Genomic DNA, 8177 nt, shown 5'->3' on the forward strand with positions numbered 1-8177 from the left:
ATCAATGGCAAAGGCTGATCCAGGGTAACAAGTCTGTTACTGAGTACATCAAATTCGATGAATACCTTATGCAATGTGGTGTTAGTGATGATCTGTTTGTCATCTTATCACGATTTAAAGCTGGTTTAAGAGATGACATACAGAGAAAATTATTCATACACGAGGTCTATAGCTTAAAACAAGCTTATCAATTAGCAGAGGATTATAAGATATTACAAAGATTGCCGGTCATCTATATATATAGACTCTTAATATAATATAGTCTTGTACCAAGTATCTGATCATAGATCTCATCATCTATGGATGCGATCGAGCCCTCAGAGGTAGGTTGGGATCTGATGCCTATCATACGATTCTAAAAATTAAAGTTATAGCTATTTTAATTTTATACTAAAAATTAAACTGTGAATGAAAAAAATAATTGAAAAAACTTACAAAAAGCTCCTAGATCCCTGTCGTCCACTCCCCTGATCGTCGCTGGTGGATCTGTTGGTAGATATCGATCCTACCAGGAAGCTCGCCACTCTCTGCATCTCTCTGCAATTTGAGAATAACTAATTAAAAAATTTTTAAATAGTTAGAGAGTTAAAATATACTAATTAGAAATTACTTACCATTTGCTCCATATGATGAGCGAATGATCTCAAACCCCCACAATGCGATACGATCTGTCTCACCCGATTCGTGATGTTCTGGGCACATCATCTCTTTACAGTTAGCAATCAAATTAGTAGGTAACAAACTGAATTTAAGAATAAATGATTCAATCATTGAATTCTAAAAAAAAAAGTTTGGATGTATAACCTGATATACCGGATCCTCGTAATGCCGGCATATGAGAGCCCAATCACCCATAGTGATGCAGTCATAGGGCTGTTGTCGCACTGCCTCCACCCCATAATCCTACATTACATGGTACTAATGCTGATGGATGTGGTGGCAATACTCCTTGAAACACAAACATAAATGAGCGTCACAGCTTGCCGCACGTGATCCTCCTCAAAATCAATAATATCAAATACACCCTGCCAATAATAAATATTAGAAGAATATTATGCTAATTAAATATTCATAGTATAATTTATTTTATCTATAATTGGATGTAGAAAATCTCTCTCTGAGCCCATACAATGTGACGCCAATCAAAAAGCATTACAGGGGCATAGTTGTGGCATATGATGCCCAGCTCGATCTGTCACGGCTCACACCATCTCCTAATAGGCCTAGTGTAGCCGGATGGTATCTTAATATGGAGATGCTGTCCCACGTGCTAGCATCTTCAACGCTCTAGAGCTAGGTTCTTCGATGGACCTCACCCTCACCTCACCACTGGTGGAGACTGGTCTAAAATAATAATACATAAATTATTAGTATGATAGCTATCTAAATAAAAAAATTAAATTTTATTATATAAAAAATATAATAATAACACTCAGACCCATCTTACTCAGACCCGCCTCACTCGAATCTGCCTCACTGGGACCTGCCAGTGCAAGACCCTTTGGCGACGGAGCTAGTACGGTAGTAGAAATCGATGAAGGTGCCTCAGCCTCAGGGGTAGACTATGAATGCGAATATCATCGTCTGTCTCCTGGTGCCATACCTACAATTCTTAACATATAAATAAATATAATATTAAATAAAAATAATAAAAAATAAATTATATTCTAATGAATAGAATTATATCGCATACCATTATTGCAAGAAAAGATTGAACAAAGAATATAGATCTACTCATCAATATTCGTATCTTTCTCGATGTATAGGTTCTCCTCTGAATCATAATAATCGACTAATATATTATTTTCTATCTCATTATCATTTATGAACTGATCGTCACCTTCTGACTCATCAAGATTAAATACAAAATCAGCTTCAACTTTGTTGGACTGCTGATCAGCCTTATTCAAAAGAGCTATTACAAATTCTTCATCAATAAAAAACTCGACTAATATTTTTTCTTCATCTTGAAAAGCTTTCTCTTCATGTCAATCTGAATTTTCATCCATCTCTAATCGGATTGGTATATCATATACGCCTCTAGGTATTATTTTTGTACGATATGCCAATTACCTCGATACTTTAGATCCTTCAAATATATTACTTATTTCGCTTGAGTTGCTAATATATACGGCTCATTCTGATATCATAATCGTACAAAATTTATACTGATAAAGTGTAGATCGATATGAATACCGATCTTTTTATTGCTCATATCCCACCATTTACACTGAAACAAGAATACAGAATTACTGGACCCATATTTCAATTCTATGATATCTATCAATACGTCATAATATTCAATCTCTTCTTCTCTTTCATATCCTATCGTAGCAATCCCACTATTCTGGATCTGTCATTGCATCTCAAGCTCTTTTGTGTAAAATTTTATTTCTCCAATGATATAGGATGTGTAATGGTTAACCCTTCGATTGGGATCATATGCTAAATCATACAACTCATCGGTCATACCTTTTTCTTTATTGAAATACTTATATTTCATTTACACCATAACATAAAAAATTATGTTGGTTCAAATAATTATTTCTATAATTATTAAAAATAATATATTACTAGTGCAACTTATAAGGTCAGCAAAATATTTTACAAATTTTCTCTTATATCGATCATCAACATCCGTATTATTCTCTCTGCATAGTATACTCTTATGCTCACTGCAACAAGTCATGATTTTTAATTTTACATCGACATGAAAAAATTATTTAGAATATTAAACAGTATGCTAAGATGATACATACTCAATGAAATCTTCAATTTCTTCATAATTATTTAGAATGTAGAAGTGTACCTTGAATAGCTCATTCACGTTCATAAATTTATATCTCCTTCTATCAATAGATCAAACTATTTATTTAAATATAGACAGCGTCGGTTTATTGTCACCCCATTCATGGTCTGCATTATGATCTGTACAATTAAATTTTATTTCAATATCGTTAAAATACATCGAGCAGAATGTGATATACTCCGTAGCTACGTATGCTTCCGCTATTGACCCTTCAGGCCGTGCTTTATTACGTACATACTTTTTTAGAGTACATAAAAATCTACACATAAAAATAAATTTAAATTTTAGAAATATATTTACATCTTATAACTGATATGACAAAGTGCGTACAATTTCTTTACCTTTCAATAGGATACATCCATTGATAATGTACCAGTCCGGCCAAAAAAATTTTCTTTGAAAGATGAATAGCTAGGTGCACCATAACATCAAAAAATGATGGTGAAAATTTTTTTTCTAACTTACAAAGAATGAGCACAATATCCTTTTCAAACTTCTCAAGTAAGTTAATCTTCAATTTTCAGCAACACAGTTCTTGAAAGAATACTTTCAACTCAATCAATGCAGTTAGAACATCACCACCCAAATAGCCATGCATGACCACAGGAAGCAAGCATTGCATCATCACATAGGAGTCATGACTTTTCATGCCAAAGATATTACTATCATTGTTGCCAACACACCGTGATACGCTTGAAGCATATGCATCAGAAAACTTTATGATTTTGAACCATCCACAGAAACTCTTCTTTTCCTCACCAGCCAAATAGCAAATAACATACTGATGGCATAAAAAATCTATTACCTCGATAAACTAAATGCAACTCCGATCGGATTTTTATTTTCTACAAATCAAGATGAGCTTTTGTACTATCTTTTATTTTTTCTGGGATGTTCAATATAGATGATATTATCACAAATATTCTTCTTAATGTGCATTACATCCAGATTATGACGAAGTAGTAGCTGCTTCCAATATGGTAGTTCGAAAAAAATACTTCACTTCGTCTAATTCAGCTCAGCTTTAGTACATTTTTGCTTGCGAGTATTCGATATTTTCTCAAATTTGATATTTCCAATGACTTCAGATTGTTCTAAAATTTTTGCTCCACTTAATTTCTTAGGTGACGGATGCCGGTCGGACTTACCATCAAAGTATTGGTTGTAACGAATCCTCCAAGATTGATTATCAGGTAGAAACCACCGATGACCTATGAAGTATATTTTTTGTCCAAGCTTTAAATGTAAAGAGGATGCATCCTTGTTGCATATTGGATATGCCAGATATCCTTTGGTGCGCCACTCAGATAAGTTTTCATATGCAGAAAAATCATTTATGGTCCATAAAATCGAAGCATGCAACTTAAAATTTTTTTGACTTATAGAATCATATGTCTGTACTCTATTTTCTCATAGCTCCTTTAGATCATCGATTAACGGTCGTAAATATACATCAATTTCATTACCTGATGCTTTCAGATCTGAAATCAACAATGACATAAAAATAAATAGTTCTTTCATGCACTTCCACGGTGACACATTATATACAACTAGCATCACAGGTCACATACTACAGGATATACTCAAATTGCTAAAGAGATTAAATCCATCTGTCATTAGACCAAGTCGGATATTATGTGGGTCACTCACAAAATACGGATGCTTTGCATCGAAGTCTTTCCACACTATAGAGTTGGCTAGGTGGCTAAGTATGTTCTCCTCCAGAATCCACTACTTATGATGCCATCTCATTTCTTCAGCTATCTTTATAGACATATACAACCTTTAAAGTCTTAGAATCAATGAAAAATATCTCAAAATCTTTTGAGGTATCTTCTTTTCTTTTCTGTTATCAATTTTGTACCTAGGCTCATTACATTTTGGATATTCAGTTGTTCGTTCATTATCCTTATAAAATAATATACAGTCATTTTTACAGGCATGTATAGGAATATAACCAAGTCTCAATTTTTGCATGTATATTTTTGTTTCAGAATTCGATTTCGAAAGTCTTTCTCCATCACGAAGAGCTGCTTTAATCAATGTCAAATTTTGGTCAAATGACTTTTGACTCCATCGGTCACGATTTTTATATGAAGTAATTTTATCAAAAACTCTAACTTGGAGAAGTTTACATAATTTGGATAGAGTAGCTCTTGTACATCCCTAATAAGTTTTGCAAACTGTTCAGAAATCCTTTCTATCTCAAGCCGGATATTGTGTTCATGATCAGAATTGCCTTCAGATGCACTAGTACTTATGCATACATTTGAATAAATACTATAATATAAATCATCTAATAGTTCTCCTATACTATCATATTCGACAGGTTCAGCAGTATCACTATTATCTTTAGTATCGTCATTGTCGTGCACAACTTTATTCGGATCACTCTCCCCATGCCATATCCAGCAAGTATACTTCTTATCCATACCATAACATAGCAGATGCTCCTCAACAAGTATTATGTGATGATATACCATATTGACACATCTCTTGCATGGATACTTTATCCGATTAGCAATGCCAGCCTTATGCCGTGCAAACTCAATAAAATCTCAAACACCTTTTCGATATTCAGATAAAAAAATATCTCTAGCATTCATCCAACTTTTGTTGATATCCATTTAATAACAAATACGAAAACCATTAACAACAAAAAAAATTTCAGTGGTATTCATCAGAATCGAATCCTAACCCGAATTTCGGATCGAATCCCGACCCGAATTTCAGATCAAATCCCAATCCAAATCTGGACACGAATCATTTTATACAAAACAGCATGTATTTAAGAACATAGACTGAACAGTAACACAAAAAATCTCCTTCTACAAATTTAATAAAGCAAAATGCATGATCCTATCCATTTTAAATCATTACTAATAGGTGTGGCCCTATTCTTTTCAGAAAAGTAGTAATCTTATTATTATTATTAGTCGATATTTTATTTCACTATTGTAAAAATTTTGATAGTATCTCTTCATGGTTCTCCAAGTATACAATATGAATATGGTGCCTACGTACCCTATCCATCATATACCCGAAAGACAGTGGATAGATAACTGCTGAGTATCACATAATGAAATAAAATACAACTATTAACAATGATAAGATTATTATTTTTTTAAAAAATCTGAATACGGAACATCCAAGAGTCGATTTCGATCAAGATCGACTCTTGAACGAAAATCTACGGCTCAATGCAATTTAACTACCATCTCTGAATATACATTCAAAGATATATTTCTAATTTATCAAAAAAGAGTAACTCTGCATTGAAATTTTTTCATCAAAAATTTTAGTAGAGTTTTCTCTAAAATATTTTATATTTAATTATAATAAACAAAAGCATACAAAATAGCACACAAAAATAATTAAATTATAATAAATAAAAGCAATGTGCATTGTGCTAGTGGAACAATAAAAAATTTATAAATTTCTGTAGTAATACTAAAAAAATTATGCAATAAATATAAAATAAACTATAAGTAGTTGAGCTTGTAAAATAATATCAACGCAAAATAATAACACGAAACCCAATCCCAAGGGTCCGATGATTTTTTTTTTCTAAAATATTTTTTATCTAAAAATAATAAATAGTTTTTATTTTTTTAAAAAATATTTTTTACCTAAAAATATTTTTTTTCTAGATATTTTTTCTCTAAATGAGCTCCAGACTCGACCGCCTATGGCCCCCACTCCCACGGTGCCGGCGCTGTCACCCATCCCATGACACTTAGACTTGGCCCCCGCAACCCCCACTCTCGTAGTGCCACCGTCGTCACCCACCCCTCGCAACCCACCTCCCACGGTGTCGCCGCCTTCTCCAACCTCCTGCGACTCGGATCCCAACTTGGATCCTGATCAGATCCCGATCTGGATCCTAATCTGAATTGAGATCTCGACCCAGATCCTGATCTTGATCCAATTCGGATCGTGATTCGAATTTTATTTTTATTAATTAAATAATAAAATATTTGATTAATATTTTATTTTTTTTATTTTTTATTTTTTTCTCTCTCGTTTCTCTCTTTCCTTCCTCCCTCCCCAGCCGACCTTCCTCCCTCCCCGACCGACCCATCCCCGGCCTCGTGTCGCCCCTGGCCGCCCATGGCTCCCTCTCTGCCCCTGTGTCACCCTCGACCACCCCCGACCCCATCCCTGCCCCCGTGTCACCCTCGACCGCCCACCCCCACCCCTACAACCTCCTCCATCGGCTGACCCCCTCCCCGCCCTTGTGTCGTCCTCGGCCACCCCCCGACCCCATCCCCGCTCTCGTGTCGTCCCCGACCATCCACCCCCACCCTGCAACCCCCTCCATCCCCTGACCTCATCCCCGCCCCCATGTCGCCCCTGGCCCCCACGGCCCCCTTCCTGCCTCCATGTCACCTCGGCCGCCCCCTAACCTCATCTTCGCCCCCGTGTCACCCCCGATCACCCACCCCCACCTTGTAACCCCCTCCATCGGCCAACCCCCTCCCCGCCCCCATGTCGCCCCCGGCCGCCCACCCCCACCCCAGCAACCCCCTCCGCCCCCCAAACCCCAGGCCCCATGTCGCCCTCGGCTGCCCACCCCCAGCCCCACAACCCCCTCTGCCCCCCGATGGTTCAATCAACCAAAAAAAAAGATGGGAAGAACCCTTATCTCCGGCAGACAGCAACGGTGGCGTCGGAGAAGCCCACGGCAATAGCACGGACGGCAAAGATGGTGGTGACAGTGGAGATGCACTCACTGATGGGAAGAGAGGGGGGGAGAGCTCGAAGAGGGAGAGGGGAGAGGGAGATCTCGATCAGAGAGAGGAGAGGGGAGAGCTCGGAGAGGGGAGGGGGAGGGGAGAGGGAGGGGGGAGGAAAAGGGTTTCACATGAAGGGACGTCGAGTTGATGTCTAATTAATGCAGAACTATTAGTGATAAAAATTTTCATCGCTAATACTATTATTAGTAATAAAAAATTATTTTTATTATCAATAATTTTTGTCAAAAAAGTTTTCTATTAAAAAAAATTTTTTTCTAAATTTTTTTTTTAAAAATAAATTATTGATGATAGAAAAAAAATTTCATCGTTAATAAGTCTATTAGCAATGGAAATCTAGTTTTTATCACTAATAAATACCGTCCAAAAAATTTTGTTTCCCCTCTAATAATTTTTTCTTCAAAAAAATTAAAAAAAAATATTTTTAAAATAGTTTTTTGATAAAAACACCTTTTCATTGCTAATAAATTTTTTTTCTATTAACAAATTTTTCATTCATAAAAATTGATTAAAATAATATTTTAAAACATATTTGTCGATGAAAAATAAATTTACATCATAAATATATTTTTTTTAAAAAAATTATAAAAAATTTAAAGACTATTTGTAATAAA

This window comes from Elaeis guineensis, chromosome 8, assembly GCF_000442705.2.
Source record: "Elaeis guineensis isolate ETL-2024a chromosome 8, EG11, whole genome shotgun sequence".
In the NCBI taxonomy this organism is placed as follows: Eukaryota; Viridiplantae; Streptophyta; class Magnoliopsida; order Arecales; family Arecaceae; genus Elaeis; species Elaeis guineensis.